Source organism: Triturus cristatus, chromosome 5_1, assembly GCF_964204655.1.
Source record: "Triturus cristatus chromosome 5_1, aTriCri1.1, whole genome shotgun sequence".
NCBI classification, from domain to species: Eukaryota; Metazoa; Chordata; class Amphibia; order Caudata; family Salamandridae; genus Triturus; species Triturus cristatus.
Genome location: NC_140587.1, coordinates 801,886,618 through 801,912,671, shown reverse-complemented (window position 1 = coordinate 801,912,671; position 26,054 = coordinate 801,886,618).

Here is a 26,054-nt window from a genome sequence, read left to right as displayed (position 1 = left end):
AGGTAGCAAATAAGGTTACCACTATAGATGGCAGTTCTCTTATTTCAGGGCCAGTAACCCACAGAACCGTTCGGCTTCACATGAAAATAGACCCTTACCATCATGAAGACATAGAATTCGATTTGATCTGTTCTCCACAAATTCCGGTACTTTTAGGCATCCCATGGTTGCAGACCTATAACCCTATTATAGACTGGGAGAAGTCTACTGTAACGTTTCGTCCAGCTAAAAGTCAAGAGTCCAGGATAGCGGTCGCACAGACGAAAATCGATTCAGACATGAAGGAATCTGTTCCTGAGTTGCCTTCCTGCTACCATGATTTACAAATGGTCTTCGATCCCAGAGAAGCGGAGGTCCTTCCCCGGCATTGGGTATACGACTGTCGGATTGACCTTGAGACAGGAGCCAGAATCCCATGTAGCAGGGTTTATGCACTCACAGAAAAGGAGAACCTATACCTCAGAGAATACCTAGACACCATGTTAGAAAAAGGGTTCATCCGGCCCTCACGAACTCCTGCCTCTTCATCTTTATTTTTTATACCTAAGCGGGAAGGAGGTCTTCGATGTTGTATCGATTATAGGAGATTGAATAACGTTACTATCAAGAACCGGTATCCTTTGCCTCTTATAGCCTCTCTCCTTGACAGAGTGCGCAGGGCTCAGTTTTTCACTAAGCTGGACCTGCGTGGCGCCTACCATCTAGTGCGTGTCAAGGAGGGAGACGAGTGGAAGACAGCCTTCTGCACTCAATACGGGTTGTTTGAATATCTAGTGATGCCCTTTGGGCTTTGCAATGCCCCTGCTGCGTTTCAGTTTTTTATAAACGAAGTGCTTTGGAACATGCTTGATTTGTACGTAATCGCCTATATTGACGATTTGTTGATCTTTTCTCTCTCCATGGTGGAACATGTAATCCATGTGCGAAAGGTGTTGGGGCGCTTACGCGATAATCACCTTTATTGCAAATTGGAAAAGTGTACCTTCCATACACAGGAAGTGCCTTTTTTGGGTTTTATTGTTTCTTCTTGGGGAATTGGTATGGATCCTGTCAAAGTTGAGGCCGTTCTCTCGTGGCCAGCGCCTCGTACTGTCAAGGAACTTCAAAGCTTTCTGGGTTTTGCCAATTTCTATAGGCGGTTTATTCAGAAGTATTCGGAATTGGCACTCCCCATCACGGCACTATTGAGAAAAGGAGTTCCGTTTGTATGGTCGAAGGAAGCGGAGACTTCCTTTCAGCGGTTGAAAGTAGCCTTCACACGTGCTCCTGTCTTGCGTCATCCGGATCCCGCCTTGCCCTTTGTGGTGGAGGTGGATGCCTCTCAAGTGGCAGTGGGAGGTGTTCTGAGTCAAGTAGATCTTGACACAGGGGAATGTCACCCAGTAGCCTATTTCTCCCACAAGTTCACTCCCGCCGAATATAATTATGCAGTGGGGGACAAGGAACTCCTGGCGATAAAGAAGGCGTTTGAGGAGTGGAGGCAGTATCTCCTAGGAGCTCGTTATGCAGCTGTAGTATACACTGACCATCGCAACCTCCAATACCTTAAATCAGCCAAAGCCCTGTCTATGAGACAACTACGCTGGTCCCAATTCTTCTGTGAATATGATTTCACCATACAGTATCGGCCAGGTAAAAGGAACGGCAAGGCGGATGCCTTGTCCCGATTGGGTTTCGAACAACTGGAAGAGATGTCAGAAGCACCCAACATTATTCCCAGAGAATCCATCATAGGTGGGGTACTCACTGAGGAAGGTTTTAGGGACCAGATCAGACGTGGCCAATCCTCAGTGAACATGCAAGAGGTAGTGGGTTCTAATGAAACCATCATGAAAGAGGGCTATGTTTGCGGCCAAGGGGGAGTGGTGTTGCCTACCCAAGACTTACAAGCACGGGTCTTGGATTGGTATCACTCGCATCCCATGGCAGGCCATCCAGGAATCAAAAAGACTACCAAGGCAGTGCGTGAATGCTTTTGGTGGCCTACTATGCTGAAAGACATAGAAACGTTTGTGAGAACCTGTCATGTATGTGCCCAAACCAAGGCATCCCACCAAAACCCTGTAGGCCTGCTACTCCCACTGGCCTCCCCACCGGGCCCCTGGCATACGGTCTCACTTGATTTTATAGTGGAGTTACCAGTAACCAAGAGAAAAAACAATACTTTGCTGGTGGTTGTAGATCTTTTCACGAAGACCGCACATTTTTTCCCTTTGGGTGGTTTGCCCACGGCGGCTGAATTGGCCTCTATATTCCTACATCAGGTGGTCCGCCTCCATGGCTTCCCTTCTGTTTTGGTTTCGGATAGGGGGGCTCAATTTGTATCTCGTTTTTGGAGGTGTTTATGTTCCTTGCTCCAGATAGATGTTAGGCTGTCCTCTAGCTATCATCCTCAGTCGGATGGACAAACTGAGAGGGTTAATCAGTGTTTCGAGCAGTATGTGAGGAATCAGGCCCTGCATTCCCACAAGGACTGGGATGAGTTGGTATGGGTGGCAGAGATGTCGTACAATAACAGTCCGCATTCCTCCATCAACTACACACCTTTCTTTTGTTCTTATGGTTTTCACCCCAAATTGTTACCAGTAGGGGTCACCCCTGACAGCCCGACCCCGGCAGCAAATGACCTGGTTAAAAAACTACAGGAAGTACACAGGAATACCTTAGAGAACTTGGATTTGGCCAAAGCGAGATATAAGGAAGGGGCGGACTTACACAGGAGGTTAGAACCTATCTATACACCCGGGGATAAGGTGTGGCTTTCCACCAAACACATGTCGCTCAGTGGTCCTCGCAAGTTCAACCCCAAGTTCATAGGTCCTTACAAGGTGCTGAAGGTGGTCAATCCGGTGGCGTTGAAGCTTGAATTGCCTGCTTCCTTCAAGATTCACCCGGTATTCCACGTCTCGTTGGTTAAACCAGTTGAGCCCGGCACTAAGGTCCCTACCAAACCCGCTCCTGTCACCATCCAAGACAACGAGGAGTATGAAGTCGAGGCAATAGTAGACTCCCGCAAAGTTGGGAGATCTTTCCAGTATCTTATTCATTGGAAAGGGTATGGGGTGGAAGAACGCACTTGGGTAGCAGCTTGTGATGTGCATGCTCCTCGGTTGGTTCGACTTTTCCATCTGAGACACCCGGACAAACCCAAGCTGTTGGGGGGACAGTGTGGGGGGAGTGTGCTGTCATGCCCCGCGGTCCTGCCCCCAAGATGTTGGTAGTATTTAAGGAGCGTAGATGCAAGGAAACGCAGCTTAGCGTTCTTGCTTCTAGCCCCATTTCCGTCCTTGTAGAGTTTGCCTGACTTGCGCCTTGATTTGGTTCCTGTTTCCGGTGAAGTTGTAATTGACGAGTGTTTGTCGGCTGCGGGGATCCCTGCCTGGCGTGGCGATGCCGCGTTCTCATATGCTGGTTGCAGCAGATACCATTTTGTCCTGTATATTTGAGTTCCTGGTTTTGATAATCCCTGGAGCAAGTTGGTCTCTGTTTTGAGCCCCGTGATTGTTCAGGGACCTGTGCTCTGCTTATACGTCCAATCTCTTGGTGACAGTTCCGGTACGTGTATTTAGCATAGCAACCAGTCTCCCTACGATACTTCCTGCTCTTGTACTCTGCTTAGCGGTAGTATCTCATTCCCTTAGTTCGACCAGGAGTTAAGGTCCCTTCGCTGAATTCCCTAAGCTGTTGCTAAATTCTTCAAGACCAAACCAGTTCCCGTTTATTGGGCGTCCTTTGTTAAGTATCCTCCCCCTTGGACGAGAGAGGTTCTCTCGTCTTCCGGGTGCAAACCCTTTTCTCTTATTTTATTTGGGGAACACTGGCGTGGACCACTGTGCGACATTCATGGGACGGCGCATAACATCAGAATCACGGTAACAGCGCATTGCGCTGCCTTTTTATACATATTGTTGATTTATAGGTAATGTGGAAATAATTAGCCTGCTTTAATTCCTTGGCAGATGAATCTCATACCCATTACCTGAACAAGCAAGCTTCTCACTTTTAGAATGTCAAAGAGAGAAGTACTATCCTACATTACTCACAGTCTTCCTGGAGAACTACGGGGTAAGCCTTGTGCATTCTAAGTATCTGGTCTGCCACATAGTTGAGTTACGTACCTAACCCTTATTCTTCCCTCGGAGGAGACCATAGAACTTGAGACACATCTACCACCCTCCTACACTTCTAGCCGTGATCGATAGCCGTGGTGGGTGTCATAGAGGGTTGTCCAACAAAGGGGTAGTACAGTATAGATAGAGTTAATACAGTCTTTTCTCTTATTTTACAGCTGGTTACTCCTGCCATTATCCCTGACGTGGTCCATCAACATAACCTACTTTTCTCCCCGTCTATCCTTGTTTTGTTTCCCTGTTTTCCCCTGGCGTGTCTTCCGCTACTCTAGAGTCTGATAGAGTCGGAAGGCTGTAGGGGAAGACTGAGGACTCTTCTTCAGGTTCCTGACGCTCCTGTGGAACGTAACTGGCGACCCTTACAGCGCCGCCTGGCCTTTCTGCGGGAAGAGATCCGCCTTCACTCTCTGGAGGCGGCGAAGACTCTTTGGCAGTCCTCGGTGGCCCGGGTCTACGGATGGGGAGATAAAAATGGTACACTCCTCCACCGGCTGGCCACTTAACCCCGGGCGGGCAGGATCATTCCTGCCATCAAAGATTCCACAGGCGGGACCCACACGGTCTCGGTGGCAATGGCCCAAACCTTTGCTGATTATTACTCTCAACTATACCGAACCCGGGCGTCAGAGATCTCCCTTGCGGAGTTGCTGGGGGCGAATGGGGCGGTGCTCGGGCGTCTGGGACAGGAGGTGTGTGAGACCCTCGACTTGCCCATCACGCTGCAAGAAATTGAGGAGGCAATTAGCCGCCTGGCGCCCGGGAAGACCCCGGGATCGGATGAGTTCCCACAGGAATACTATGCTCACTACCGTGAGACCTTGGCCCGAGGCTTCGGGACCTTTTTGCAGAAGTGGTGGAGAAGGGCTCGTTCCCGCAGGAAACAGACACAGCCACCATAGTTGTCCTTCCCAAGACGCAGCCCCCATCACAGTCCTGCTCCGACTACCGGCCGATATCCCTCATTAATACCGAGCTCAAGATATATGCCACGGTTCTCGCGCAGCGGTTGCGCCCGTCCCTTACCTCCCTGGTCCACCCGGACCAATGTGGATTTATGCCAAACCGGGGGACCAGACACTGCCTGCGGCGCTTGCACCTCGCCCTGGCACACCGAGAGCGCCTTTCCCCCTATCTGGCCCTTCTGCTGGTTGATTTCGAAAAAGCCTTTGATTCAGTGGGGTGGGCCTACCTGGGTGATATCTTGGAGCGAATGGGCTTTGGTCCCCAGTTCCGCACTATGGTCGGTGTCCTGTACGCGAGCCCACGTGCCCGTGTGTTGGTCAATGGGGCTCTATCCCGCCCGTTTCCCATAGGACGGGGGATGCGACAGGGCTGCCCGCTCTCGCCCCTCCTTTTCGCCCTGGCCATGGAGCCCCTGGCCGTGCTGATCCAGTCGGACCCCACTCTCCACGGGTGGGATTGGCCAGGTATGATTCCGGACAAAATTGCTCTATACGCGGACGACGTCCTCCTATATCTTTCTGATCCGCTGGTCTCGGGGCCCCAGGTCCGCCGGATTCTTCGCCGGTTTGGTCAGGCATCGGGTCATCATCTGAACCCTAAGAAATCCGTGCTGGTCCCGCTGCACCCGTCGAGGGAGTGTTTCTGACATTCCCCTCCGGAGGCTCTCATTTAAATACCTGGGGATCTGGGTCACCCTCCTTCCGGAACTCTGTTGGGCCCTCAACGTGGCCCCTGTGGTCAACAAGACCAGATCAGATATGATTAGGTGGCAGTCGCTCCCGTTGAACCCATTGGGGAGGGTCGCCCTCTATAAGATGATGATCCTTCCCAATAAATTTCTTTGGGGCGGCGGCAGACCCCATTTGGCATTGGATCGCTGCCGGGTCCCCTCATACGACGGAGGCCTGAGCATGACTAATCTTTACTTGTATTATTTGGCCACCCAGTTGCTGGTGATTCATGACTGGTTCTCGAACGGGTGGGACGATCCGGCCTATAGACTCGAGGTGCAACTTACCGGGTTCTCATCTATCCAGAGTATGCTTTATGGGGCGACGGTTTCCCAGTCTCTTCCGGGTGTTGTGCGGGCCCCCTTTCTGGCGTGGCGCGCCGCCTTGCGGCATACCCGCTGGTCAGGAACAAAGACCTTGATCACACCACTTTGGCACGGGACTTGGCTGAGGGAGGTGGCGGGACTTGAGGGATTTCGAAAGTGGGATCTTCTAGGGATCTCCAGCTTGGGTGATGTCTGGCGGGGGAGCCACATGTATTCCTTCCAGGAGCTTCAGACCCGCTTCTCTTTACAGTTTTCGCAATTTTACAAGTATCTTCAGCTGCGCCATGCAGTCCAGTCCCATGTCCCTCTAGATTCCAGACTGCCTGCCCATAGCCCGCCCGAGGCTCAGGTGATGTTGGGGTGTCTGGGGAGGGGGAGAATATCCCGCATTTATAAATCCCTGATCAACAATACCCCGGTAGATTGGAGCGGATTGAAACAGCGGTGGGAGACCTGGGTGGGTCCCTTGGATAATGCTGACTGGAGGGACGCCCTTATGGCACCCAGATCACTTACCACTTCCGCTAGGCTGCGGCTCATCCAACTTTACTACCTCCACGCCGCATATCTGACCCCGGACCGCTTATATCGTGCGGGCCTCCGCCAGGATGCTTCATGTGCTCGCTGTGGGGTAGATCCGGCAGACTTCTTCCACATGGTATGGTCTTGTTCCCACCTGGGGAGTTATTGGGACGCGGTTGAAACTGAGTTAACTGAGTTCCTGGGATGGGAGGTTCCCCATGACCCTAGAATGGCTCTGCTGGGCATAACGGATGGGCTAGACGGGTCCCGTAATGAAAAGTACTTTCTAACTACTGCCCTAGTGGTGGCCAAAAGAGATATCGCGGCCGCGTGGAAACAACCTGACCCACCCAGAGGTGGTACTTGGAGAAGAGGAGTTGACTGGTGTGCCGCTCAGGAGCGGTCATTGTACGCTGCCCGGGACTGCCCCAAAAAATTCCGTAAAATATGGGGGAAATGGCTTGGGTACCAGTTTTAAGGGGTGGGGAGTGCGGGGGGCGGGGGCGGCGGGCTGGGGAGGAGGGGTGGGTCTTGCAATTGCTTGTCCATGCTTCCATGATAGGTTTTATTGATGCCAAGTTAATCGAACTGTTGTGTGTCATCCTTGATTTTGCTTTCTATAAAGAAATAAAAATTTGCTAATCAAAAAAAAAAAAGGACCACTATCCTACATGCATGTACCACGTGCATGTATATCATGCAGTTAGATAAAGGAACCACCTGGACAGAGATCTCCTATCACCCGCAGTTGCCTATGATTCAGCTGTTCGCAGGGGCGTCCATACATTGAGGGACTAAGGCCGAATTGTTACATTGGTTAAGCCAAATACATTTGTGGAGTCCAACGTTTATGGCGCTGTAATGACCTAGCATACTTTCTGGTGGAGCTTTCTCGCCCTCTCGGAAAGGAACTCTCACATCACCCCTCACCAAATCTCTTAATAGTCTAAAAGATTTTATTTTTGTACTGATTTCGACAATTTAGAAATAAAGCAGTTAATTTAAACGGGCGGCGATTTCTACTAAATCACAATGTAAAAAAAATGTAGTGGTACTAATATCCAGTCTAGTGTGGCACCCTCTAAACAAACCTATCACAGTGTGGCACCTGATGACGCAACAACCAATACCAGCACAGCATCTACACCAACCGACCAATACCAGTGCGGTACCTATGATATGGGTTACAACATCTTGCAGCAGCTCCCACTCCTTTGCAATTTCTGCGTATAAGCTAGCTTTTACGATAATGCCAAAGCAAGCACAATTATCAAATAACGTGTCTGCTCCACTAAATACACTTAAAGTAACCACTTATTCAAGGGTACAACGGGGATAACACTTTACAACATTAGCACACACAAACAAGTGAAATCTCGACCAGTGGGAGATCACCCCAACAAATGCAGCTTCTCCTTTGCGAAATAGGATCTACCAGGACTAATCGCAGTAGAACACTCACAACAATCAATTACAAATCCCTGTCTTAATTGTGTGGCTGATGGTACCTCTCAGACCAGCACTATAAATCCTAACAGATAAGTTACCGTATCTATCCTGGGATTTCAGAGTACGGCGAGACTGGTAACAACTTCACCTGCTCAACAGTAAGCACATATGTATTTACACAATTAAGCCAAGTACATCGCTACAAACACACAATGTCGACACAACACTGCAAGGTTTACATAGACAAATTGTGACACACAAGACAGACCAATGAAGAACGGGCATTTTCTGGGAGCAGGTATACTTCCTGGTTTCCCTGCACTGGACAGAGAAATACACATCTGTGCGACCTTGGTTATATCATCAGTCCAGTCTAACTGGTATCAGAGGCTCTCTACCACATTCAGGGTCGCCGTGTCCGAAGCTAAATTCTAATTAAGTTTCAACTACCTATCAGTTCTAATCAATCAATATGGCTTCCAAGCAAAAACAGTTAGCATGAGTAAACGGCATTGATTACATTTCAAGAATATATACTTTGTTCTCTTTAATATGAATGCATGGATTATAATCCAGCTAAATACACGGGTGTCTCTCTTTAAATTAAAGATAGCCACCTACTGCATTTGGTTAATATAATGCACACAAATTAACATGTTAAACACACATTGACTATAATTTGCATATACATGTATGAACCACTAAATTATACTGCTCCAACTTCAAAATAACAACTTATTTGTGTAACTCAGGCCTCTCTGGCCTATCTTGTACCCACACTGTTTCTTTTACACCTCACCGACTTGCCAGTCCCTTTACCAAGCCTATTCATGCCAACAGAGCGAATCAGGTAGAAATCACATATTTATTAAGCCAAACATGGCTTTGTTTTTCCTGTCTCCCACCTAAAATACCTCTATCTATGTCAGTGGGGAAAATGCATTGCCCCAATTTTTAAATGTTGGCATGTATGTAAGCTTGACTTCCTTTCCCCGTTCTATTTATACTTTGTATTGTCCTGTATCTTTTTACCCTTAAGCTCGTCCTTAGCACCCTTTGAACTGCCACCAGAAGAACCCCTACCACAAGGTGTTTGTAACAAGGTGTGTCTTGGTTTGTAGAAGGACCATGAGAAATCCAATTTAGATGAAGCAAGTGGGTTTCTTTATTCCATAAAAAAGTCCCATGATGGACGAACAAGTGAGTTTAAGAGTGTTCAGCAACTGGCGAGCAGATTGATTGGAAACTCAAGAACACTAGCTAATTTCCAAAACCACATTAGGGGCACAGTAAATAAATCACTAAACTTTATAGATTAAAGCAAATACCACAATACCCCCTTTCCTCACAATAATACAAACAAAAGAATAAAAAGAAACTATGATAAATTACAATCTAACAGTCTGACAGGTAATTGGATTTCACAGCTGCATCTCTGTTCAAGATCATTGTAGTGCGAGGTAGTAGTATTACAAGATTCAATAATCAACATAAAGTCCTGGCCTGACGTTCTAGGACTAATCAAAAAATATCTAAGGAGGTAAGAAATTTTGGAATTACCATGGATGCCAAGCTGGCAATGAATGTACAAGTGGACGAGGACAACAAATCAAGCTATCTCACAATGAAAACACTGCAACACATCTTGCTGCACCTAGGATTCCATCACAAGGTTCAGGCTACCATCTCTCTTTTCCTATCTAAACTGGATTACGCTAATGGACTGTATCTTGGCTCACCTTTATCAACTATGGGAATATTGCTGAGAATTCAGAATGCTGCCGCTATTCTCCTCCTACATGTAAAGCGCAAACACACATCTCTCTTGCCTTAAGGTCCCTACACTTTTACTAGTTGCAAGACGATCCACTTTTAAGTTGCTTTGTATGACACACAAAGCAATATTTGGCAAAGGACCACCCTTCATCAGGAAGAAAATTGACCAAATGCATACAGCACAGAAACCGGGGGAGAGAATGTGGCCTAACGGCTAGAGCGGTTAACCTCGCAGCTGGGGAACAGGATTCGAGTCTCGGCAGGGACACTCAAAATCCTGTGATTCTGGGCAAATCACTGAATCTCTCTGGACCTGATTCATAAAAGTAGTCTGAGACAAAATCCTAACTTTACGACATTCGGATTCCTAACTTTACTACTCCTAAATGCACTTTGTGAATTCCGAAAGTCATAAAGTAAGCATTTTTTCTCAGATAAACATACGTTTTGGTAAACTTAAGACCAAAACGTAAGTTTAACTGAGACAAAATCCTACCTTTACGACTTTCGGTATTCACAAAAGGCATTTAGGAGTAGAAAAGTTAGAATTCCTAGTTTTACTACTCCTAAATGCACTTTGTGAATACAGAAAGTCGCAAAGTTAAGATTTTGTCTCAGATTACTTTTGTGAATCGGGCACTCTGTGCCTAAAATGAACATGTCCATCAAACTAAACAAAAAAAAACTACGTTCGAGAAATGGCTCCCTGCCTCAACATTCCTACATACAAGAAAAAGTTGAACATCTTTCTCTGTTTAAGCAGCCAAACTATGGAACTCACTAACCAGACACATAAAATTCACTGACAACCATCTTAACTGCAGTCAAGAGCCGGCCTTTGCACACACAATGACTATAATCACAACACACAGTGTACCACAATAGTATTCACAGGCATGAAAAACTATGCTTCTCATGGAATAGAGATAAAGTTGTTGTTATACATGTCTCATTGTACTTTAAACTATACTTCCTGTTATAAGCAAATACATTTTTATAAGGGGACAATGTATATTACACCACAAGATATATGTGAGAGATTGGGTTGCCGGTTGAGGGGGGAGAGGTGAGCCTTTCTCAAGCAGCAGCCACAATCCTTGTCAAGGTGAACCACAAAAATCAAAAATTAACCTATGCTTAACGCTCTTGTAGCTTGGCACAAAAGCATTCAGGCTAAACTTAGAGGCAATGTGTGAAGTATTTATACAGCACTACTAAAACAGCAATAAAGTGAAAACACAACAAAACTCCAATACCAAAATAGAAAAATAAGTAAAATGTAATAAATAAGTTAACACCAAAACAACAGAAATCCAATCAGTAGAACTGGAGATATGCAATTTCAAAGATTTAAGTTTGGTATAACACCTAAAAGCACAAAGTGCCACTTGCAGTTATCTGGTTATTCATGACTGGGTGAAAGTTACAAGTTCAAGCTGAACACGATGGAGTAAGGACCAGATACAGGGAGCAGGTTAGTCCTGCTGAAAAAGTTACCTTCTCAAAGAGCGGCACAAAGGGTCCAGTTCGCAGAGGAGGAGGCCACGAGGAGCAAGAAGAGCATCACGGAGGGTCATCGCTGTAGTGCGAAGAGCAAACCAGGCATCACGGATGGTCGTCGCTGGAGCGCAAAGATCCTGTCGTTGCTGGAGTTTCACATTGGCGGTCACCGTGGGCTGACGATGCTGTAGCGCGAAGTGCAGATCTTGTTCTGGTCATCGTTGGTGGTCGCTGTAGCTAGAAGGTCCTGATCCACTGGCTCATCGAGTTGGCAGTCGGTGCGAGCGGTGAGATCTTGGTGTAAACTGTCCCGTTTATTGTTGCAAAGAGGCCAAAACTTCAGGATTTCTCCTTTTCTTCCAAGAGGATCTCAACTGATATCACAACAGGTGTCTAGAGCCTGGTAGGCACCTCTTGGAGATCAGGAACTCACTCCAGCAGAGGCCAGCAGGGATCAGGCAGGTCCTGTTATAGGTTCAGGAAGGTCTAGTGCAGCAGGTCAGCTCGGCAGTTGCGGAGAGGCCTCAACAGGAGCTTGTTGTGTCCCGGTAGCTCAGAACAGGATTCCAGCTAACTAGCTCTTGTAGTCACTTAGGTAGCCTAGGATGAATGGAGCAGGTCCAGTCTTCCTCCTCAGACTGTAGGGCAGGCCTCTGGCAACAGGGCATTCCTTCTTCTGTAGTTCCCACAGGTCTGGGAGTGTACTGAAGAGTGGGTCTGAAGGTCCTAGTTTTATACCTGGTGCCAACTTCAACGTAGAAGAAAATTCTGGAGTTTTACTCCCACAGAAGTGTCGGGAAAGTGCTGCCTCCCTGTCCTGGTCCCAGGATTTCTGGGGGCTCAATTGACTAGTGTTTTGTTTTGTGTGTGCAGAGGCAGTGTCTTTGAAGTGCAAGTGGGGCTGTGCACAGCTCCGCCCCTCCATCCTGCTCGGATGGCTTATCCAGTGTAATAAAGTGAACATTTTTGCAAGGTTATCCCACACTTTTTGCCTGATTTCTAAAGCACTTTGACTGAATATGCACTGGTCCCTGGTAATCAGGTTCCCAGTGCTTGTGTTTTTTCCCAAAACCGTACCTTTGTTTCCACAATTAGCACACTTCTAACACACATATAAGTCCCTTGTAAAAGGTACCACTGGTACCAACGGCCTTGTGACCAGAGAGGGTCTCTAAGGGTGGCAGTATGTATTGTACCTCCCTCAGAGACGCCTCACCAAACACATACCCACTGCCATTCCAGACTGCGTGTTTTGGTGCAGCTAAAACTGAAGAGTCGACATGGCAGATATCCCTGTGTGCCATGCTGGCCTCCTGTTCTCTCAGATCGGGAGCAGTCTGTTGCCTTAGATGAGTTCAACTCTTCCCCTTTCACCCTACTACGTGAGGTCCCACAGGGCTCATTACTGAACCCTAAACCTTGTCAATTGTATGTGGCCCCCTGGCTGACCTTTTAAAGTCCTTTGGGTTTGAAGTCATGTGCTATGCCGATGACACACAGATTGTAGTGTAGGTGGCCAGTAACCCGAGCAACACTGCCTCCAGATTCCATGACTGCTTATTGCAGACTGGGAAATGGATGTCGCAAAATGTCCTGAAACTTAACACAGGAAAAACAGAGGTACTACTATTTGGTAGGAACACTGACTGCTAGTCTCCCAACTGGTGGCTGCAGGATTTTGGAACTCCTCACACTCCTGTTTACAAGGCCAAGAAACTAGGAGCTGTCTTTGATAGTAATCTGTCCTTTGAGGGGCATATTAACACTCTTATCTCAACTGCCTTCTATATGCTTAAGACTCTAAGGAAAGTACTTCCTCTTATTCCGCAAGAGATGCGGAAAATGGTAGTCTCTACTCTTATCATCTCAAGAATTAACTACTGCAATTCCTTATTTGTTAACATTAGAAAAGATGTTTACAAAAAATGCTAATACTTTAGAATGCTGTTGCACGACTTCTTTGTGGAATTCCCAAATTTCAGTCTGCTTCTCAGGGCCTTGTCCAGCTACACTGGCTGCCCATTAAAAAATGGATAGCCTTGAAGGCACGCTGCACTGCCTTTAAGGCGGTGCATAATGTAGCACCTCAGTATCTGAAACATCGCTTCCAGTGGTATTTTCCTAGCAGGTCACTTAGATCATCATCAGCTTGCAACCTAACGTTTCCCAAATTTAGAAGATTTAACGGGGCAGGAGCTTCATTACTTGCACTGCTAGGCTTTGGAACTCAATACCTCCTTATCTTAAAGAAAAAAACGGAACTGCGTGCTTTCAGAAAGCTCTTAAAAAATGTTTTTTTAACAGTTAGAGTAGGTCTTTTAAGAGCACTACTAACCTTTCCGTTGGACTGCGCTATATCTCCAGAGTTATAGCGCCTAGATACCGACAAACCACTGCCCGTGGCATAGATAAGTCATCCCACTAGCAGGCCTCACAGCCCTAAGGCACGGTGCACTATAGCACATGTGAGGGCATAACTGCATGAGCAATATGCCCCTACAGTGTCTAAGTCCATTCTTAGACATTGTAAGTGTAGTGAAGCCATATTGAGTACATGGGCTGGGAGTTTGTCATTATGAACTCCACAGCTCCACAATAGCTTTACTGAATGCTAGGAAGTTTGATATCAAACGTGTCAGCATAATAAACCCACACTGATGCCAGGGTTGGATTTATTGTAAAATGCACTCAAGAGGCTAAGATGTCCCCTGAAAAACGACCAACTCTCTGGTGTGCAGCTGACTGTTCTGCACCAGCATGCCACATTCAGACATGTTTCTGACCCCCTGAAGTGGAAGCCTTGTGCTCTCGTGGGTCAGAAACAAAGTCTGCTTGAGGTGGAGGTGCTTCTCATATACCCCCAAGCAGGAACAGCATTCAGAGCAGTGAGCCTGAAAGGCTTCCTGCCCACTTTGTTATGCTAACCAGGGCCTCTCCAGCTAGTGGAGATGCCCGCCCCCTTACCAAAGGTCGGCGGGAAAATTAGTAAGCAAGAGAGGTGTGTACCCTCTTAGCCAGGACCAACCCCAAGGTATCCAAGCTGAAGTGACCTCCTCCTTAGAAAATCCTCCATGTTGGAAGGAAAGATTCTAGGAAATAGGATTAGGGGATGCCCCATCCCCAAAGAGAGGGGACATACAAAGGGTGTAGTCACCTTAAAGGTTAATAGCCATTTGGCTACTCCCTGCCCGTACCTGTAACGCCTCTAAATTGGTATTTAGGGGCAGCCCTGAACCTTGATCCTCAAATTCCTGGTGACCTAAAGAAGAAGGAAAACCAAAGAGCCGTGCAGCAGTGAAGACTCGAGTAGCAACTCACTTGGCCCCAGCCCTACATGCCTGTCTGCATCCCTCGAAGAAACCTGCTCAAAGAAGCGACTTGTTCTGGAGGCCCAGTGTTCTCCACAACCCTAGCAGGACTGCCTGCCTTCCCTAAAGACCAAGAACTCCAGAGGACACAGGCCCTGTCCACAAAAAAACCCAATCCTAAGGACTCCCAGACACCTGACACCCACAGCCCAAATCTGAGTGGTCCACTGGTCCAGCAAAGTCTCCCCAGCGATCCTGACTGTGAAACAATCGGTATGAGGAAAGATAGAGGGTTCAAGTCCCAGAACCAGACCGCAGAGACGGAAGAATTGAATATCCAAGGAATATATTGACGATAACGAAGCTCTGCCTTGAAAAAGCCCATGGCCAATGGGCCAATAGGGCGAAACACGTGTCGGCTTTTCTCTTCACAATCTCTATCTACACCCAATTTATGGATACATAAATAAAACCAAGCATGTGATAAATATCAAATAAATGCTTTGATGTTTATTGTTTACCAACGTTGATCAATTAAGAGGGCACAACCCTCTATCTTTCCTCATACTCAATTCTACAATGGTTCTTCGGTGCAGCCATTTACGAGGAATGTGCCACAACTAAATTGGGCCTTGACAATTGTAGCACTAAAAGTCCAGAACTTTCCACCCAAACATGTGAAACAATCGGTGGCTGACCTCTCCTAAACCCTGAGAAGACGCCTGCAGCCTCTACACGAAGGATTCCCTTGACCGCGACCCGCTCCGGGGAAGATTTTCCTATGTCTAAAGGCTCCCCTTCATCCTCACCCTCTTGAACTTGGGGAGCCTAGCCGACGGTGCGTAGGTGTCCACCAGCATCCCAACTTACCTGACCAGTTATTGGCGACTTTCGCCCAGCCTCCTAGTCTGAGCCTGCAGCCTCTTTGTCAACACGAGTTTCTACATCTACTTGGATTGGGCGCACAATGCTGTCTTTGCACCCTGCACTCGGCCACCCCTGTGCCGCTAGTGGTGTATGATTGGTGGTGCCTTGTGCCCCCGCTGTGCTTGCTTACACCCCCAGGGCCATTGCCCTGAAACTGCGGGTACTTACCTGCAAACCGTGCATCTCCAGTCACCCCCAGTCTCCACAGACTATCATTGGACATCGGGCACCACCTTTGACCTTTACACCCAGCCACCCCTGTCCCTCTGGTGGTGCAAATTTGGTGCCCACTTGAACCTTGCCCTGTGTTGGTCCAAACCCCCGAAGACTGGGATTGTAAGTTGTGTACTTACTTGTTAATGTGCATAACTGTTTTCCTTCCATAGGATTACATTGTAGTTTTGCTTTTTGCACTAAGTGTCTATTTTCTACGTTGCTAAGTATTGCGACCATTCATTGACACTGCAAAGTATTTCTAATACTACTGTAAAGTATTCCTTATGCTATTTACAACACATTCCTACTGTACCTGAAAGCATTGCTATTTTTTTTTTTTTTTTTGAAAACCTTTATTGACAGTTCAATAGAGAACAAGTATGGGCCTACCACCCCCCGGGGCCGGCCGCTAAGCAATCAGAGCAAAAACAGGCAAGTGTAAACACAGGCAGCACATCGGGGAGCAGAATCGTGATGCTAATACTGTGAACAGCGTAGGTAGGGCACCAGGAGAAAAAGGTTTTCGTTTTATAATGAAACGAGGCAGAAGGATCAGGTGCCAGACAATTTTCAAACAGCAATTACAGGTATGCAGAGTAATAGACGTAAACGATTTACAGCAATCTATTAGGTCAATGGCGCAAACACAAGAACATCAGGATGAGGAAGAGTATCATAAGCAGTTGCGCCTGCAGTCCCCCGCCAGAACTCCCGGAGAGCACCCCGGAAATTGTGGTACACATGGAGCGGCAACGAGGCATAGCAAAGGAGGTGTATCACGCTGATCCCAGAAAAAGAAAAACAAAAAGAATCAGAGAAGAAAAAGGAGGCCATGGAAAAAGAGATAAAAGACGAAAGAGTCCCCTCCCCCAACCCCCCACCCTGCACCTCTGCAGATGAGTACGGCCCCCCCCCCAGCAGTGTGCCTGTCGCCCTGGAACCAGACCCGAAATATAGGAGAATAGGGAAAAAGAAGTAGGAAAAGAACCCCACCAGACGGGGGGGGTGGAGAAAGTATTAATAAACTGGAGGAGGGCCTTCAAAACATACCCCCGGCTTCTCCCTCCCGCACGGTAAGTTTCCCCCAAAGTGAACAATAAACAGCACAAAAGCGATCTTCTCAAAGAAAGATGGGGAGCACTATGCACCTATTATGCTGTTAGCTATGCCAGGAGAGCACGCAACCCCTGAGCCCGCCCGTCCACTAGATGACCACCCCTGAAGGATCAGCCTTATCCCTGACCACTCTTTAGAATTCTGCCCATGCCTACCCCTCGACCCAGCACCATATCCGACGTTCCAAGGTAGAGGATTGTCCAAAAACGTCCGAGAAGCGACGCACACAGGTGGGGTGGAAGTCTCTGAGCCTCAACACAGTCCGCAGCGTGGAGAAACAGGCTTCCCAGTGCTGCCCCAGGATATGCACTGCACTCAAGGTCCAGGAAGGCAGAAGCAGCCAAAGCAGACAATAGTTGCTGGAGTTGTCCCTGGGTCGCAGGAGGGCACGTACGGGACGAGGCTACCACATCCCACTCAGGTCCAATGCCTCCGGGACAGATCAGGCCCTCAGCTGGACGAACACACTGTAGCATACTGGCCTGAGTGTCCAGCCGTGCACTAACCTCAGGGGTGGCCGCCAAAGTGTCCTCCTGTGCGCAGTGTGGGTAGTCCCTATGTACGTGCGGACAGGCGGGCCGCCATTGCCCCAACGCCGACGCCACACCGTCGAGCTTACTCCCCAAGACCCCGACACCATGAATCAAGGAGGAGTGAAGAGCACCAAGGGCCTCGAGGAGGTCGCCGTACCCCAGCACAGCTCTCTGCGATCGCGCCGCCACACTCCCAAAAGTCGCACTCTCACAAGCCCGCTGCGACCCAGCGGACAGGATGGTAGGCTTCATCGCAACAAGATGGCCGCCAAGTATGCCCGACCCTCACCGGGGCCGGGACCCTGGGACAAGCGTCTCGATGGCCACGTCGCTGGCGACCGGGTTCCGGGGGCAGGCGAAAAGTTATCCGTTGCGTGGTCACGGGCAACAATCGTCCCCACTACGGACCCGCTCCCGTAAAAAGCCGGGGGCGGCCCGCAATGATCAGGGCAGGATACGGGCGGCAGCCGGGCAGCTCACCATCAAAGGCAGGGGCAGCCACCGGAGGGCCTGAGAATTGCACCCACGGGCATGCACTCGGACCGCTACACTTGACAGTAGAAACGACCACGACGAAATGGAGGCCGAGTTTGGCACCGCTCCGGTGGACCGCCTCCGCCCAGTCACAACAGGCCGCTGTTGTTGAACTGCCACCCGGCCACGGCGTCCACTTGAGGTCCCGGCTCCAGGGCCGCACAGGCCGCAAAGTTCAAATGCTCGTTTCTCCGGCGATACCGCAGCCAGAAACCTCGGAGTCACACAGTCGGGTGCCACTCTCCTTCAGAAACACGACCGCGTAGCACAGGTTGAGGATCTCGTGCAGGATATCCGTGCGGGATGCGGAGGTTCACGGAGCCGGGAGTCTACGCTGCCGTCCCGGTCGCCATCTTGGCTCCTCCGCATTGCTATTTCTAAACTGGTTCTGACCTGCAACTGAGTTCCTCTTGGCTCTAAAATAAAAGCAACAAAGTAATATTTTTATACAAACATTGGACTTGGAGTTAGTCATTGAGTATGTGCCTCATTTCTTGACTGTGTGTGTACTACACATGCTTAACACAATCCTCTCCTAAGCCTAACTGCTAAACCACACAACCACAAAAGAGAGTAAGGTGTTATGTTATGGTATGTTATATTATGTTATGTTATGTTATAACAATTTGTAGTGCGCACTAATACCCGCAGGTGTTATCTACTTTAGCCTCTGTAGAGCCTCTGGGGATCTACTGGACTCTGTGTGCACTATACCTTACTTTGGAATCGTATTTACAGAGCAAGATTCCTACACCCAGTCCCTCTATTGTGTGGCTGTCTGGGAAGAATACACAAAGGCCAACTGCCAAGTACACCTAATTATGTGACCCAGAAACATGCTGCAGTCAAATGGTTAGGGCAAGAAAATGCCAACTTTCTAAAAGTAAAAGACACACAATTGATGGAAGGAATGCAGAATAAATCAAAACATTCACCCCCAGTAAAGAGATCTGGGTTAAATTCATAATTCTTTTGCTCACCATGCCACCCCAGTTTAGACCAGGCCATATGCAAATCAGTCTTGACCCTGTGCCTCATGGGAACAGTCCAGCCCGAACTGCCAAGCCAGGTACTCCCTGGACCGGAAACAAGCATCCTAGGACCGGACTGGAGTCAAGCTATCCTGGCTGATGAGGGGTGAAACCCTGAAACCGGTCCTAGGATGCTTGTTTCCAGTCCAGGGAGGACCTGGCCCGGCAGTTCGGGCTGGACTGTTCCCATTGGGCACAGGGTCAAGACTGATTTGCATATGGCTGGGTTCAAACTGGAATGGCATGGTGAGCAAAAAAACGATGGATTTAGGCCCAGATCTCTGTACAGGGATGAATGTATGACATTGTTCTGCTTTCTGTCCATCAATTATTGTTTTTGCAAATTTTATAAAAGTGGCATTTTCAGAGTGGTGACTTAAATTCCGACTTTACCATTAAAGAGGATTACAATAATTAAAATTCTTTAGACACCAAACAGGATATTCCTGCCTGCTCCCAAACAAAAGTTATCACTCATTAAACATAATAATGTAACCCAATATTATCCTAGGGGAGAGGTAGGCCTCACAGCAGTGAAAAATAAATGTGTGAGTTTTTCACTATTAGGACATGTAAAACTTAAGAGTACATGCCCAACTTTTTAAATACAATGCACCTGGCCCTATAGGCTGTTTAGTGCCTACCCTAGGGGTGACTTATATGTATTAAAAATGGAGGTTTAGGCTTGGCAGAAGGGTTATTTTGCCAAGTCAGATTGGCAATTTAAACTGCACTACAATCTGCAATTGGCAGGCCTAAGACATGTTTAAGAGGCGACTTTGGCTGATTGCACGATAAGTGCTGCAGGTTCACTAGTAGCATTTAATTTACCCTCGCTGGTTATATGGTATACCACTTTATTAGGGACTTATAAGTGAATGAAATAGGCCAGTCAGATGTAAGTTAATGTTAACATGTTTTAGGGAGTGAGCACAAGCACTTTAGCACTGGTTTGCAGTGGTAAAGTGCACAGAGTCCTAAGGCCAACAAAAACGAATTTCAGCAAAAATTGGAGGGGCGTTGGCTACAAGTATGGGGGAATAGCAGCTTAAGGTTGACAGGTCAAATAATACATATTTATACAAGTCAATGTATGTATACAAGGCCTAAGACAGTTGAAAAAAATCAATTTCTGTTGTAACCTCTGAGATCTCATGTAAAAGTGTTTGAATATTTGTCCATAGTGGTAGTGAATTTTTGCAGATAAGAAACATATGTTGAAGGTCCCCTGGCCCCTCGCCACATCATCAACATGTGTTTGAGTCCCTCACGCCTAGTTTATGTAGTCTGGCTGAAGTTCAGTATGTTTCATGAATGGACCAGAATTGTGATTCTGCTAGGGCTGGAGCGATTTTGGCATCAAAGAGAGATTTCCAAATATTTTGCCATGTTGTGTCTGTAAGTTTTAAGGAATGTGCAGTGTGTAGGGTTCCCATTTCCAGTTAAATAATCTCAGTGCATAACCATTAGGTGTGTCAACAACTTTGTATATATGTGAGGCAGTGAAGCCCCTCCTTTTATGTTTGCCTAATAGTCTGGGGAGGACCGGCTTGTGTGGAGGTTTCAACTTACTCAGTACACTTTTAAGTTTAAAAAATGTATAGAAGTCTATGATAGGTCAAATTTAATTTGCTTGGATGAGAATGGATTGGGTTAGTTCGAGATCCCAGATTATTTATGGAGTTTATACCATGCTTAGCCCATGATTCCCAGAATTTTGTCTTCCCTTCAAGTTTAATTGTGTGATTGATCACCAGCGTGGCTAGGGTAGAATTGTGTAGTCGGCGGCCTAGGCACTTGTCGAGGAGTAGGAGAGACACAACTGTGTCTATTATTATTGGTCTAGAGTGTTCCAGGGGGAGTTTTTATAAGTTGTGTATTGTGAGAAGGGTTTAAGGGGTAGGGGCGAGGTTAGGTTGGATTAAATGCTAAGCCACGGGGGAGGGTGGTTTCCTGTGACTGCAGCTGCCACGCACACTGAGATATCAGAAATGCCCTATGGTAGCGGGGTTAATCCGGAAGGTTTATTTCCCCTGAGAATTTTTTCCTCTTCAGAATTTTCATTGATATTCTCGGTTTCTTATTTTTCTATTGGGATTCGGAGATGGCCTTATCTATTGATTAAAGAAGAAAGGGGAGAGGACTATCAGAAGCATACTATCAGTGAAGTTAACTAGGAGGGCTATCATCATCTTCACGTGCCCACTCGCCCCCACCAAGTAATGTTCTTTGGGGACCAGGTGTTGAGAAGGTCTTTTATTTTGGATAGCGTTTTTTGCTCATTGAGTGCAGTAGATCGTTTAACATCGAAGCTAAACCATGTGCCCAAGTATTTATTGGCTATCGGTTGCCACTTTAGCTCAAATTCACCGATTACAGCTGAAGTACAGTGGACGTTTAGAGGGAATACCTCAGTTTTGTCTTTATTCAGGGAGTGGCCTTTCACTAGTGAGTATTTTTCTGTTTCTTTCATGATGCCTGATATGGCTTGTGGGGCATCTTCGGGTAGCATTACATCATATGAGTAAGCCTCCACCTGAGGGGAAGTTGATGCCTGTGATACCTGGATTTTCCCAAAAGGTAGAGATTCATGGTTCAATGACCAGCAAAAAAGTAGGGGTGAGAGGGAGCACCCTTGATGGGTTCCTTGTGAACGCTCGAAGGGTTGGGATAAGTGCCCATTGACCCTGACTCTTGTTGTTGGCTTTGAATAAAGGGCCATATTCATGCGGATGAATTCATCCCCAAGTTGGTATCTGTTTAATGTGGTATGTAGGAAAGGACAGGAGACCTTGACGAAGGCCTTTTCTCCATCTAATGTCAGGGCCGCAGTTGGTGAGTGGGATAGTTTAGATTTCTGTAAGACATGGCAGAATGTTCTGATGTTGTCTGCAGCGAGTCTTCCTTTGAGGAAGCCCGTTTGTGAGTTCGCTATTAACATTTTGAATGACCAACTCCAGTCTGAGGGCTGCAATCTTCACGTAAACCTTGCTAGCAATGCTAATAAGGGAGATCAGTCTGTAGTTCTTAACATTTCATTGATCCTTCCCTTCTTTTGGCATCACCACAATTGTAGCTTCAGTGGCAGAGCCAGTAATGTAGCCCAAGGAGGCATATTATTGGAAGACTGCATTGAGGGGTCTTGTAACTTTGTTAGCAAATATTTTATCAAATTTGGCCGAATAGCCGCCTTGACCTGAGGGTTTCCATTTTTATGAGTACGTATCTGCAAGTTAATTTCAACTTCTGTAATGGGTTTATTGATGGCAGGGCAGTCTTGTTGTGAGATTTTAGGGAGATGGCAGGAGTCAAGGTATTCATTGTTATGTTATGTTAATTATACTTGATATAACACTCGAATCACCAATAGGCATCTTGGTGCTGCAAGACAGTAACAGACAGCATCTACCAACGGAGGTTGCTATTAGAAGAGGGGGGCTTTCAATAATTTCCTAAATTGGTAGTAGTTCAGACAGATGCAGATATGCCAAGGGAGCCTATTCCAACAGACAGGGGCCAGGTAAGAAAAAGATCTCGCCCCACATCTAACCTGACGGATGCGGGGGGACGCACAACAGGGCTTTATCCTTTCATCTTAGACTTCTGGTGGGAGCATAAACTTTAACTCTTTGTTGAAGATACCTAGGGCCATTTCATTTGAAGGCCTTGTAAGTGAGACAGCGTTTCTTAAAAATGCTCCTTTTTCTTACTGGTAGCCAATGCAGCGTTCTCAATGAAGGGGCTGACGGGGTGCCCGACAGAAGATCCAGAATAAGTCTAGCTGCTGTGTTTTGCACCACCTGTAGTTTAGCAACCAGAGTCTCATTAGCTGCAGAAGGCACATATTATGGTAGCACACACCCGTGTTGGTCAAAATATGATCTTTAATGGAGTGAGTCTGGTCTATTTTTATGCCAAGAGACTTCACTGATAGTTTAGGCGACGTGGCAGATCCTAGTTGAGAGGGCCACCATTCGCTTGACCACATTTTCGTGGAGGGTCGGGGTAGGGTCATTCAACGTTAATTGAATAGACACGCACGCACGCGTGGTGAGAAACCACTCTTGGTTCGATTTTTGGGGAATGGGAGAGGTGGAGCAGGAAGTTGCTCACCATAGTATAATCTATTCTCGAGAATGAGTGATGAGGCGAAGAATAAAAGGTATAGTCACTCCCCGTTGGATTATGTAATCGCCAGACATCTGCTAGGTTATGAGTATTACAGCAAATTTTCATTTGTTTATGTGCTTTATTACCTATACATTTGTGTGTTGCTAAACTGTCTAGGTTAATATCCATTGGTAGGTTAAAGTCTCCACCTATAATTACGTTCAGATTGTTTGGAAGGTCTGAGCGTTGTTTATCTAAGTCCTTCCGGAAGGCGAAGGCATTGTTATTCAGAGCATAAATATTAACAATGAAGAATTCTAGATCCCTTTTTACACTTTAGAGATCAGCCAGCTGCCAAATTGATCATGAGTGAGTGATACTATTGAGATATCTGTTTTTTGTTTTTTCCAGGAGCAAGGGAACATGGCGGCCAGCTGAAGGGCTGGTTGTGAGCTACCCCGAGGGAGAACTGTGACTAACTGAAAAGTTTGCTCATCGTGCATTGATGACGCCCCCCCCCCCCCGCTCTCTGCTGTTTGCACGGCTCTCGTGGTCCCTGTGGGGGTGGATGTGCTGCTGCAGGGTTGCTCCGGTGTGCTCGCGATTCATTGGGTGGACTCCCATGAGGCTGCCGCGGTGTGGGGGCCCGATAGGTAGAGTTAGCTTTGTTCGCAGAGGTGGAGGTGACCAGTGCATTTGATGTAGCTGGGAGTAAAAGGTCTGGAAACAAAGGAGGCCGCATGGGTGAAAATGCCCTGATGAACATCGAACAGAGGCTTGAAGGTAAGCCCCCACCAGTTTTTGGCAGCAAAAAGTAGCACCTAAGGGTGTAAGGAAGTTGGTGGTGTTCAGGCGGGGAGCCAAAAGGAAGCTGTGAATAGGTACGCTTTAAGGTCACGAAATTCCGAATGGGTGGATAAGCCGGGTTAGGAAAAAAGGGCTCGCACACATTGGCAAAGGTAACAGTAAGGCACATATGTGAGAAAGTGGCTCTGTATATACTGTTCCCAAATAGGTACAGGGTGTACAGAGTTCACAGTCCCCAGAGGTTTGGCAGAGGCTAAAGTTAGATATAACCTTACTCTCTAAAGTGGTAGCTTGGTCGAGCAGTAAGGCAGTATCAGAGAACAGTGTAAAGCATTTTGTTGTACACACTCAGTCAGCAAATGGTTTCACATACTCAATAACTGAACTCTAGCCCAATGGTTTATATATAAAAATATATGCCTGTTTTATTTTAGAACCAACAATAGGTATTAAAATATACTTTCTCAGAATGAGATGCTTTAGTTAAATACTTTTGCAATATGCAATTGTCTTTTGTAAATAATTACAAGTGGTTGCAATAGGCAACACAATTCTAAACACAATAATACATTGAGTTCAATGGAAGTTTCAAGTTATTTGCAATAGATTACTTTTAGGATTACTTGTGTGATTCCAGGACTGGATCCTAGATTCAGTCCTGTTACAGTACTTAGAAACAAGTGATAAAAGTCGATTTAGTTACTGTTATGATTTTTAGACAATATTTTGCTATTTTAATAGTTGACACAGAAAATATTTCATAGAAAACAGTCAATGATTCCCTTTGAAAGAAAATTCAAGTTGCAGGTATAGTATGTTCTCGTTACTTTTGTAATCCAGTACTGGGTGCCTAGACTCGGTACTGGGACCTTTATCCAAAACAGGTAAGTAATTATGTTTTCACAATTTATACGATTTTTAAAGAATATTTAAAGTTTGCAGAAATCGACACAGAAGAAATTTCACAGAAAAACAGTCAATGGTTTCCTATGGAAGAAAATTGGGTTACTGGTAAGTACGGTTGTGAAGTAAGTACGGAGAGTTAGTGCTGGGTACCAAGGTCCAGCACTGGGAGCTCACCTAATAGCAGGTGAGTATTTTCGTTTTCGTTACTCGGCTGATTTTTGGTGAATATTTTAAGTTTTGAAAAGTCCACACTTAAAAGAAATTTCAGGAAAAACCAGTCAATGTTACCCTATGGAGAAAATTGAGTTATCGGCTTTAAGGTAAGTACTCGACTGGCAGAGTTAAGATTCTGGGCATAGACTCAGGGGTGTCCCAGGGTCAGGTAGGTACAGTTGTTACACCCTCAGTGGCACAGGGGCAGCCGGGTGCAGAGAGAGTTAGGCCCAATGTTATCCTATGGGAGGCAGGGGTACCTTGGTTGGTGGCTGCTGACTGGCAAACCACGCGGCTGTGGGAGCTGGGCTCCTGGTCACTTGCTCAGGGCAAATGGGGAAGTAGATAGGTGTAGAGGTTACACTGCCAGGGACACTCGGGAGGCTGGGTGCAGGGTGCTTTTGAGCCTTCGGGCGCTCAATTGATTTCAATGGGAAAGCTCCGGTTTAGAAAAAGACTGCAAGCTCGGGGACGAAGATTCTTCAGGTGCCACCACCACTTCGAGAGGTAAGTTGGGTAGTTGGAGGATAGGTAGGTACCCCGGAGTTGGGCACAGGGGGCCGCGGGGCGCCGGGTGCAGAGGTGCCTTTTGGTGTCAGGAAATCTTACCCTCTGTTGATTGCGGTTGGGGGGGCACCTGGTTCTGAGGCTGCAGGCGTCGTCAGGATCATCGAGGGAAGTCCTTGGGTGCCGGACTTGGGGTCACAGTCGCCGTGGGGTCGTCCTTGTGGTCTTTGTTCACTCCGGCACAGGCCAGGCTTGGTGCGTGCAGAGTGTGAAGGGTTTGCGGTTCCGGGCTGATGCCAGGGATTAGAAGCAGATTTTGAGTAGAGCCTCTACTCATGGGAGTCCCAGGGGCTTAGAGCCAGAAGGTAGCCAGGTCCTCCGGGGTTTGTGAGGTTGCTGGCCACAAGAGATGCCGGGTTGGAGCAGGAGCAGGTTCGAGGGTCGACAGG